Source organism: Gossypium raimondii, chromosome 4 (assembly GCF_025698545.1).
Source record: "Gossypium raimondii isolate GPD5lz chromosome 4, ASM2569854v1, whole genome shotgun sequence".
Taxonomy (NCBI): Eukaryota; Viridiplantae; Streptophyta; class Magnoliopsida; order Malvales; family Malvaceae; genus Gossypium; species Gossypium raimondii.
In genome coordinates, this window is record NC_068568.1 from 18501843 (window position 1) to 18514408 (window position 12566).

Here is a 12566-nt window from a genome sequence, read left to right on the forward strand (position 1 = left end):
TGTCCATGAAGATGAAAGACAAGTATGATAAGTATTAAGATGATATTGATAAGATGACTTTGTTTGTGTTTTAGATCCTAGACAAAAATTGAAGTATCTTGAATTTGCACTTAGCGAAATGTCAAATTCTAAAAAAGCTTATGAAATGAGGCAAACGTTGAAGGAAGATTTGTATGAATTGTTTAATGAGTATAAGCCTCCACTTCATAGATATCGTAGCCAATCAAGTGTGATAGCACATGCTTCTCTTAGTGAACCACAACAAAAAATGAAAAGGCGCATACAAGCTTTATATAAAAAGCGTGAGTTAGAAAATGGTGGTGAGGACAAAATGTCTAAATTGGATAAATATCTAGCTAAGGCTAATGAGAATTTTGTTGAAGATTTTGATATTTTATTGTGGTAGAAAGTGAATAGCCCTATATTCCCCACTCTTTCAAAGATGACCAGAGATGTGTCAGCTATACCAGTTTTTACAGTTGCTTTAGAGTCTACATTTAGCCTCGAGGGGCATGTACTTGATCAATTTAGGAGTTCTTTAACTCCTAAAATTGTACAAGCTCTTGTGTGTACTCAAGATTGGATTTGAAAATTATCATCACAAGAAGACATCAATAAGATTGAAGAAAAAATCCAAGAGCTTGACAAGATTAAAAATGGTATATTTATTTTAATTTAATAGTTTCAATTTTTTTACCACATCACTCCTATATTGACTTATTTAATCATTTTAATGTTTAGACTTTTCTTGGAATGCATTAGAGGCTACCCTAAATTCATGAGCTTTTGTGAGTTGAAGGGTATGTTTGCAATCTTATTCATTAAGTTAAAATCAATCCCTTTGTTTTTATTATTTGATTTTTTTAAATGCATATATTTCTATTATATGCTCATTTTTCACATGTTTCGTAAGTATAATGCAAATGGAGATCCTTTGGGGAGAAGAAATTGATGCAAATGGAGATATTAAAGAATATTACATTTTAGTTGTGTTAACTTTCAAGACTTATCTAGTGCTTTTAATGCCTTATTTTTTTCACCTCCATTTAAAGTTTTTGAACTATTAAAAAAAAGAAAATGAACATTAGCAATGTATTTTTTTATATGTTTTATACTTATTTTAACCAAAAGATAAAACATATAAATTTCGGTTTATTTGGTTAACCAACAGATTTAACTAAAATATTTTTGTTCAGTTATTGTATGCAAAAAAAAAACTTGGCTCGGTTAACAGTTGAAGATTTTTACATTTTGGGTAATTCGATTAATGAGAATTTGATTCAGTTAATAACCGATGACCATTTGAACATATCTCTAATGTCAACTTTACCATAAAAGAATCTATGAGAAAATATATTTAATTTTCATATTCAACAAATTTACAATGACCAATTAATTTAATTTTATTTTCGAACTTTAATTATTTAATTAAATAATAATTGAAAAACTTAAATTAATTCTTAGTTCATTTCCATACTTAGTGAGAAACCACATTCATTTCCAAATGTGACCCATTTCTCTAATTTTATCATTTTTATGCATTACATTCATTTGATTTTACACACAATTTATTTTTGGTTTCAACTAGCTAGAAGAGGGACCAATTGGATATATATAATTAGGGATCAAATGATTTATAATTAAGTTCCACCTTTTCACCTATTAATTATAAACTCATTTAGTCACAAAGTCATTCCACTATAGTATCGTGACTGAACTCTCCCTAATTACATACCATTACAAAAACTACTCAACTAGTTCTTGTAACACTCTGATACCTAACTTGATTGCCAGGTCTGAGTTACGAGTTGTCACACTCGTTGTAGGAGCAACTACGATCCGAATAAATACAATTCAAGCCATTTAACAATCAATTACGAACATTATAAGAAATTAATATGATAAATAAACATTCTCAGGTCTTATATCAGCTTACGAAAGTTTTAATGTTACCCTGAGATTGAATCAAGATTAAATTGAAAATTTCCAAAACATGTCAAGTGGGTATCATGATATCCTAGGCTTGGTATCACGATATCGAAGACAATAGCCAATATTCAAATTTAATCAGGTGAGTATCGCGATATCTAGTATTCGATATAGCGACTACAAAGATAGTAACCTAGTTTCTCAACCTAAAGACCAAATTGCAAGGTTTTCAAAATATATAACAATGGGTATCACAATATCCAATGTCTGGTGTCGCAATACCAGAAACAATCCACTAATTCCCCTAATTTTGATAAAAAAACAACTTTGGTACCGATTTCACAACAACCATTTCTGCATCAAAACATACCACAACACATTCTGGATATTGCATTTAATCATGTACATTCATACCCAATTACGCATGTTCAAATGCCGCACATATAATTCAAAATGCTACCAAAACATTAAATCAATACTAGTTTAATCCATACCAATTTACACCCAATGGTACCATTTCATACACTTTATATTCATTCCATACCATTTACCAAATCATGATACTTTTGATTAGGTCATAACTTGCAAAATCAAACCTTAGAAAGGTTTCAAACTATACTATGCCACATAAAGAAACTTGCATATACATTATTATATTCATTTCCCAACTTCCAAATCAACATTCCCAAAACATGGTCTAGTTACTACTTTAGACCTTTAGTTAATTGCAATTTAAGTTCTCAATTCACTTTCTAATTAAAGATCTATAGCGATTGAACTTTTAAATTTTAGTTATAACACCTTCAACCCAATTTGATTCGTTGAATCTGGATCTTGGGTGTTCTCACTCTATTACAAACTTATACTTATCCAAAACATACAACTTTCAAAAAATGCATCTTATTTAGTAACATTACCCAACCAACTTACGTCTAGGTGCATAATGTGTACTTACAACCATTTGAACAAGGCCTTTCACTCGGCGAGGATTTACAAGTATACATAAGACACTTATTTACAAGACTCTACTTGTTCTGCCTCTAAAATTTATTATAGGTTGCGCTACCAGGCTTATTAGCAAATTACATAGCTTATTCATAACATTTCTATCAAACACTAATTGTAACACCCCTAACCCGAATCCGTCGCTGAAACAGGGTTACGGAGCATTACTAGAGTTTACAAAATTAATTATCAGACATTTCATTTAATCTAGCATTCATATTAGAAACCAATCAAAGTTATACATATTTTCCCTTAAACGAGTCATCGAGGCCCAATTACGCATTGGAAGCAAATAGGGACTAAGTCGAAAAGTCAGAAAATTTTTCAGAAATATTTAAAATTTTCAACATTGCAGGGGTCACACAGCCTATTTGAAATATTTCTCACCCAATTTACAAGCCATATTTCTCACCCAATTTGTTACTAACCTAGCCCCACCAATTCACAAATCTACAAACTATAAGCATTCAACACAAGCTAAAATAAGTGGCTAATCTCAACAAATTACATATAGACCAACATTAAACCAAATACCTAAACATGCTATTATGACTAAAATTAAAACATTCAAAAATATCGATAGAACCGATGGATAGTGTGATATATCTCCGACAAGCTTCCAACCTAATCGAGCTTCTAATAATCTGAAAAGTAAAGGAAAACAATCACGTAAGCAATGAATGCTTAGTAGGCTTGTATAAACTTTAATCATATCAATTCATTTTAATTATGAAATTTATGCATATCCAGAATAATCCAATATTGATACCCTAATATTCATAAAGTATATTCAACAACTTTAACAATTCCAAATTTCTAAATTTTCATTTGCATTTCTTTACTTTCCTCACTCATTCCATATGCATAACTCACCAGTCATAAACATATCATACCACCATAACCACAAGCTAATGCATTTGAACATAGCTCTTTTTAAAATTAATCATATGATAAACCATTTCATAAGAAATTGCATAACTTAAAACTTACCATTCTTTCATGAGCACAAGTATATTTTCATTTGAGCACTTACCCTTTCAACGCATCATATAAATAAACATAATACCATTTAACTAGTAACTTGACACTTGTCTAAGCATCAACAACAACATTTGTTAGCATACTTGAACATATTTCATATAAATTCAACATTGATAAACTTATTTTATCAACATATCACACTTAAGTTTATTGCTCATCACAATTTCAATTCGATGAATACACTTATTTCAGATCAACACCAATAATAACCTTAAGTCTTCAAACATTAATTTCATATGTCACTTATCAGATCTTACAGAATCGGCAAACGACTTACGTATATGAGTACATCGTATTCAGAAGTCTGAAGGCTGCATAGAAGCTCATAAGTGCTAAACAGAAACCCATAAGGGTTGAACGAAAGCTCGTAAGAGCTGAACGGAAACCCATAAAGGATAAAATGAAGTAAAAAAGAGCTAAACGAAAACCCATAAGGGTTAAACTGAAGCTCAAAAGAGCTGAACAGAAACCCATAAGGGTTAAACTAAAACTCATATGAGTTAACAGAAGCTCGTGAGAGCTAAACGGAAAGTAAACACGAAAGTTTGCAACAAATGCTGAACCTCGGTTTACTTGGATAATTTTCCGTCAATTTATCCTTTGCATTTGCCGTCAATTCATCTTTTATCACAGAACGATTGTACTCAATCCCGCGTTCCACTTTAATCGGATATTCTTTTCAATTCATAATTTAACAATATTTCATTTTTTTAACAATAAGCTAAATACATAATAATTTAACAACATTCCATTTTTCAACAATATATTAAATACATAACATCATTCGTCAATTCAATATAATTATTAAACTTTAACCATACGAACTTACCTAAATTGATTTGTAATAATTGCAAGAGTTCATGAACTATTCCACTATTTTTCCTTTTTCACAAGTATCTACAGAATCTTGATCTAAAATATAAAGTTACTCATTCATTATCATATATTTCAGTTCCAATTTATTTCACAATTTATACCCTTCAATTTTTTTGAATTTACATAATTACCCCAACTTTTACACTTTTACAAGTTAATCCCTTAACTAGTTAATCTATCAAATCAAATAATTTTCTCAATTAATAATTTATCCAAATATTCTAGACTATCATACAACCCTTAATAAAATAGAAATTTAATCTGAAACCCTAATATTTTAACTATTTTCACAATTTGATACTAACATTAATATTTAACAAAATCACTTTATAATATCATTATACAACAAAATTAAAGCTCTAAACCCATTTGATATTATTAATTTCTTTCAATATATATTAATTTAGATAATAAAACAATTCATTTCATGCAATTTGACCTTTTGATATTTTTACAAAATTGCCCCTAAAATTTTACTTTTATTCAATTTAGTGTCGAGCCTAAAACATGCAAATTAGCCATTTTAATGTAAACCCATGCTAGCTTAATATTCATATATTTTCTCCTCATCCTCTCCATTCCACACCCTTAATGTATATAACATGCTTATATGTAATATTATCTATAATTCCACTATTTACTTATGTTCATATCAAAGTCGTTCACTTGAGTCATAGTCACTAAATTATTTATATCTTGAGCTACAAAATTCTAAATTAAGATCCGCTTGATTTTTTTGGAACTATACTCAAATTTATTTTTACCATAAAATTTTTAGAATTTAATATTTAGCCAATAAGTACAGTAAAATCTTCAAATTTATCTCTGTTCTGCTGTTTGACAGCTTCGACCTTTCTTTACTAAAAATTAATTATCTCCTAGTGCGGGGTTTGGATGATGTTTCCGTTTGTTTCTCTTGAAAATAGACTCATTAGGAATTTAAAAATATAAATTTAAACGCCGAATCATTTTTTTTTTACAATTTTTGATGATTTTCTAAAGTCAGAATAGGGGAACCCGAAATCAATCTGACCTTGTCTCACAAAAATTCATATATCTCATAATATGAAATTCTCTTGCTTACACCGTTTCTTCTATGTAAAACTAGACTCAATAGGATTTAATTTAATACATTAATTAAGCTCTAATTAAATTTCTACAATTTGTGGTAAATTTTCAAAATCGACTCATTGTTGTTGTCCAAAACTATTTTAGTGTAAAATGTTCATAACTAAGTCTATAACACCCTCATTTCCTTTCTCTACAATATTTCTCATCACTTCCTCTTATTTCCCTTCACTAACATATCATGAACATAGAACCTTATATAATAAAATTCTACTTTAACATCATTTTCATGCTTTTTCAATAATACCAAACATAAAAATATATTGAAATCTTGATGTTCTTGCATTATCCCATTGATTTCAATCTTTAACTTGATATTCTCTCACCTCCAGCTTCTATATCTTGAATCTAACTTCATATTCTAGCTCCCCATAGTCTCTTTATTATTTTTCTTTCTTGGTAGCTATGTAAATTCTTTTGGTTTCTAACTGAAAATGGTGTATTTTTGGTAAAATAACAAATTGTAAAGAACAGAAAATTTCTTTCTTTCTCTTCTTTTCACGTGGGTGCATGGAAAGATGAAGAGAATTCTTCATATTTTTTCCTTATATACTAAATAAAATAATAATTAAATATAATTAAAAATCAAGTCAAAATATTAATAAACTAATATTTATTTAATTAATTAATCTAAAATATCACCAGCATCATCGTTGCCTTCTAGAGTTCGCTCTCTTTTTAATTGACCATTTTCCCCTTTATGAACTTTTAAAATTCCATCATTGAGTCATCACTTAATTTGGTAAAATTTTGATTTAGTCCCTCATAATTTTTCACCTATTCAATTTGGTCCTAATTCATCCACTTTTCTTAGTTTCTAGATCATTCCACCCTTAAAGTATTTACACTATTGGTCCTTAAACTTTTTCATATTTACACTTTAACCCCTCAAATTTTGAGTATCTACTCTTGGGCAACAAAGCTTTTCTCACTTTTGCGATTTAGTCATTTCTTGAATTAATATATCATAATATACTTTCCAATGTCGACATAACTCAAAATTTCCCTTTTTATCACTTTATTTCCTTATTTTATTATATCAAGGATAATATCTCACTCTCTTAATGTAGTAATTTTCGGGGTATTACACTAATGTATCGCTTCATTCACTCTGTATTCATAATAGCCCATCCCGTCATTTTTTCGGTGCAGCCATGACATCGTCCCTCCTAGCGTAATCCCATCTCAGTTTACCTGTGACATAAAAGCATAGATGTCATTTCATAAAATCTTATTGAGTAAACCCTCTTTTACTTGAACCAAATTCGAGAATTCCATTATCAATCTCATTTGTTATATTCCTTCCCTTGACTCTGGAGAATACTTCACTATGGTTCCATCCTGGTCTGGGAATCATAACATGCCTTTCATATCTTTGAGACCTCATTCGCATCCTTCGCATTGTCCTTTCATGACTCCCTAACCATTCCTAATTTAAAGGGTTATACATTTAGAATACTATTGATCGGGTTGATATATAAATTCCCTTGGGCTCATGTTCGTGATTCGTCACTTGTCTTGGCACATTCTAGCTTTACTGTTCATCCCATATTACTATGCAGAGTTTGTTGTAACCTTTCTTATGGAGTTTTACTTTTAGGGTTCACCATATACATCATTCCTTCCAAGGTTTCCATACTTTTCGTTCTTTTAGAGTTCATTACATTTAACTTATCTTCAAAAAACCACAGGGGTGTTCCCTTTGACAGATGCCACAAGAACCATTCTTTAGACTTCTCTACAAAAGGATTTCCTTTTAGAGATTTTCCAAAAAGGCATTCTTTTCTTTCAGAACTTGCCACGAAGGCTTTCCTTCAGATGTTTGCCACAAAGGCATCCTCTTCTTTCAGTACTCGCCACGAAGGCTTTCCTTCATAGATTCACCACCAAGGCATCCTTTTTTGACTTGTTTTTTATAAGGATTCGCCTAGAGTTACATTATATGAGGTTTGCCCTTCATATTTTGGAATCACATAGATACCCTATTTGGTAATAACCTTCATTTAACTATTTCCATATGATGCCATAACCCACCAATTATGGTCTTATACGATATGGTGTTTCCAAATAACGCCATAGCCCACTAGGTAGGGTCTTACATGATCTGGTCTTTCCATATGATGTCATAGCCCCCTAACTACGGTTTTACACGATGTGATCCTTTCATTTTAGATTGCATGGCCATTGCTTTTCTTTTCAAAAATTTGTATTTAAAGTCATGATGGACCCCTTTAGGCGACTCTAGAGACAACCACAGAATCATCACTCATTTTGACTCATTCATAACAAATGTATTCCATTGTATGTTTTTAGAAACATACATTTAAATCTTCATATTCCTATTACACATTTATGTTAGAATATGCCCAATGATCAAACATGAGACGATTGTAATCACATACTTGTTTTACCTTTTTTATTAATATAAGACATTGCCATTATTATTTTAGTTTCTCTTTCGTGTATATAAATAAACCTGAATTGTAATAAAGTCCTAAGAAAATATTATTATTCTTAAAAGGTCCTTAGTCAAGTATTATTCGGGCTTGGAGAACAAAAATGCATTGAGACTAATGTGTAGTTGATTGATGAAAAAGAGTTGTCAATGACATAGGGATATCAAAACAATACATATGTATGTCTTAGAGAATAACATATTAGACTAACCCACTATGAGTATGTTTCTTGGATTATTATGTAATAGTCACAATATTACTCATAATTGTAATTATGTATATGATCCTCAGACTTAAGATCATCATTGTCCCAACATCGCGAGTCGTATATTTTGATACAGTCAAAACGTGTACTGTAACAAGTTGTACTATAAAGACTGATGTTGGATATATCATAATCCATGTAGTGGGATATGGTTGATCAAGATAGAATTTATCTCTCCTACATAATGGGAGCAATATCTTAGGCCTATTGATGGAGTGAGACTAAAAATGCATGGCCATGCTCAAATAAGTTGATATGAGATATGACACTTATTTGTTTATTGTAGTCAGCTTAGAAAATAAAGAAATATGATACTAGACTACAAGTGTGACTATTCCATGACTTGTTTCCAATCTAGATATTAATGATAAAATGATATAATACATGAAAAGATTATCATGAAAAGGTTATGTCGTATCATGACTTCTTCTAACTTGGGTGGCAATGATGCATTGCTAAATGTCAGTCATTGCTTGTAATGTTAGAAACATTCTAGTATTACTACCAACGTTACAAGAGCCTATAGGGTCATACCCTATAGTTGAAACAAACAAAATACAAGTACATTTGGTATTGTATTTAGTTGACACATGAATTAAATTAATTTTGAATTAATTTAATTTGATAGTTAAATATTAAACACATTATATGTACAAACTTGTTGTACACAAATAGAGAACATAGATAAAATTAATATATGATTTTGATTCATAAAAAATATTAATTGTATATATTTTACAAAATTTATTAATATAAACAGTTATATTAAATAATTTTGGTCAAAATATAAAAGACATGGAAATTAACATGCTTCGGAAAGAATATAATTAATATATGAATTTGATTCATACAAAATATTAATTGTTGTTATAAAATAAATAGGCAGAGGGTAAAGAACAAAGAAAATAGGAGAGCAAAAGAGATAGTATTTTATTGATCAATCGAAATATTTACAAAACTTTTCTAAAGTCTTTATTTATAGGCATAAGAAGTATAAATAAAGTAGGGATATAATTCTACTGACTATTAGAATTTAAAGTACATCAAAACTTATCTTGATCTTGATGGATATCCACTTAATAAGATATTCATAACACTGCCCCTTAGATGTCCATTGGTAGATAATGTGCCTCGTTAAAACCTTACTAAGATAAAACCCTGTGGGAAAAAAAATCCTAGTGAAGGAAACAAAGTACACATATCTATAATACGCATGATATGCTACCTCATTAAAAACCTTACTAGGAAAACCCAATGGGACAAAACCTTGGTTAAAGGAAAAAGAGAACAATGCGTATTTACTCCCCCTCATGAAAACATCATATACTTTCTCATATTCTACTTATCCAATCTTGAATACTAGTTTTTCAAATGACTATTTAAATGTCTTTGCTAAGCATTTATATCACCATTCTTTTGAAAGTCATGAGTGAGGGAAAATTTGGGGGAAATATATTTTGATCTCTTCAGGAGTTTCAACAATAACCATAGCAAACTTTAATAATAATTCTTCTATAAAAACATAAATAGGTATTTTGGATCATTTTATAATCCTCCTTCAACTACTATTTACCACATATGTTCAAATTATTTCAATTCATTTAAATGAACAATTTCCCGAGAATTTCAATATGCTTCTAGCATCCTAAATCCTTCAAAGATTTTAATATAAACTTCACTATATAGTGGTTCATAAAAGGCTGTAACAACAACCATTAGGCGCAAGTTAAATCTTTTATGAATCGTCATAATAATATATCTAAAGTTTATTGCATCCACCATAAAAACTATATTATATCTTTTTATAATCAATCCCAGGACTTAGTGAAAAACTTCATATTTTTATTCCGTTTTTGCAAAATTGCTTCATTTGCACCCTCACTGGCTTTATACCTTTAGATATTTGGACTACTAATCCAAAAACTCCACGAATTTAATTGTACTTGAGTTGCATCTTTCTGTTTTGATCAATTTATTCGATATCCATATTTCTCAATAGATTTAATCAAGATCCTCATTTTATTTCATTATTTCAATAATAATATTGCATGCAAAATCATTGTTGACCACTTTTATTATTCGATTCTACATTTTCTCGAATTGACATAACCTATTAAGATCTCTTACTTTTATTATTTTAATCTTCAGTTTAGGTGCCTGAATCTCTTCTGGAGTTTTACTTATTAGTTATGTCTTGGGTCTTTTCTGGAGCACCCACCTCCACTATATGACCATCTAGAAGAAATTTCATCTTTTGAACCGATCAATCTATTATTTATTTTAACTGATTGTCCTACTGGGACTTTGATTCAAATTAAAATATTAGATGTTATATAACAATTGGTTATTCTCATTAAGTTTGTAAGTACATCTAACAGTTAACTTGTAATGAGTTATCCTTGTTAAACTTCTGGTTCAAATTACTCTCCCCCTAACTCATTACAGGTTATTATTTTTCTCCCCCTAATGTCCGAAAAACTATCGAATCAAAATTGTAATCACAAATAATGTCATAATTGAATCTCCAATACATTCAAAACACTAATAATACAAAGAAACTTGTAATTAATATATATTCTCAACTTTCTTTGAGGATTCACTCATCTTTGTGCATTGTGGTGGAGCAATTGAAACATATACGCACATATAAAAATTGAAAGATGAGAAATATTTAGCTATTGATGAAAAACAAATTATAATGAGGAGTATTTTTAACTTATTGGCTTGATCGTACAACATGTAAATCAACATAATATCATGTTGAAATAGGAAGCTTAGTTATCATAAGTAACGGTTTAAAAATTAACCAAAGGCATTCAATCAATAATTTCTCTAAACCGTTATGTGCATAAATAACAAACTTTTACAAAAGTTTTTCAAACTCAATCAATAAAAGACTGAGATATAAACTTATCAATATTAGTAAGATGAATTGTCTTAAGTGCATGATCTAAAATTAATTATTTAAACAAGCAATCTTGCAAACAACAGGTTGCAAGTTGATAACACATACATGATTATTTCGTAGATGCATGTACCAAAATCATATAATATCAAAACCATCCACATGGTGGATGAATGAGCCCATATTTATTTTAGAAATGCAAGATATTAAATCTCAACTTTAGCTAGTGTGTTTCTAACAATCAATTTTCATTGGGAACAAACAAAAAATGAGAATTCTTTAAATTAAAGAATCTTCTATTTCTTTAATGAATGTCCATATGAATTCTCAATTAATTTTCGCATCATATATGATCTAGGATGGTCTAACTGGTTACACCAAGTAGTAAACGCATTTGTATCATAAACTTTTGGTTTACTATAACATGTGTTTCAATTGTACTAAATTGTAACAAATTGATAATTTTACTATCATTCCTTTTACTTTGTATTCACATATAAGTGCTATTATGACATTTACTCTGGAAATGTCTAAATCAATGTGAAATATATAATGCCACTAAGTTAATAACTATAATTTCCAAATAATTATATGCAATATTCTCTTCAAGGAATATGTCAAAATTTTCAAATGCAGGGTATTTGGTCTTATGGTATGATTTTCGCTATGGATGGAAGAAACCCCGAGTTCAATTCAAAAACCTTTAAAATCCTTTTAACAAGAGTTTCGCATAATCAGTTAACTACCAAGAATAATTACCTAGCTCATGTATGGAAACAAACCTATACTAAATATATCAAAAAATGTAACACCCCAAACCCGGCCTAGAAGTTATGGTCGAATCTGGAAATGTTACAAAGGGGGATTTTGAAACCAAATTTCGCGCTTAAAACTTCTTGTGTTAATTGCTACCAAAAGAGTTCATATATCTGGAAAACTTATTGCTCTCTTTTTAAGTGAG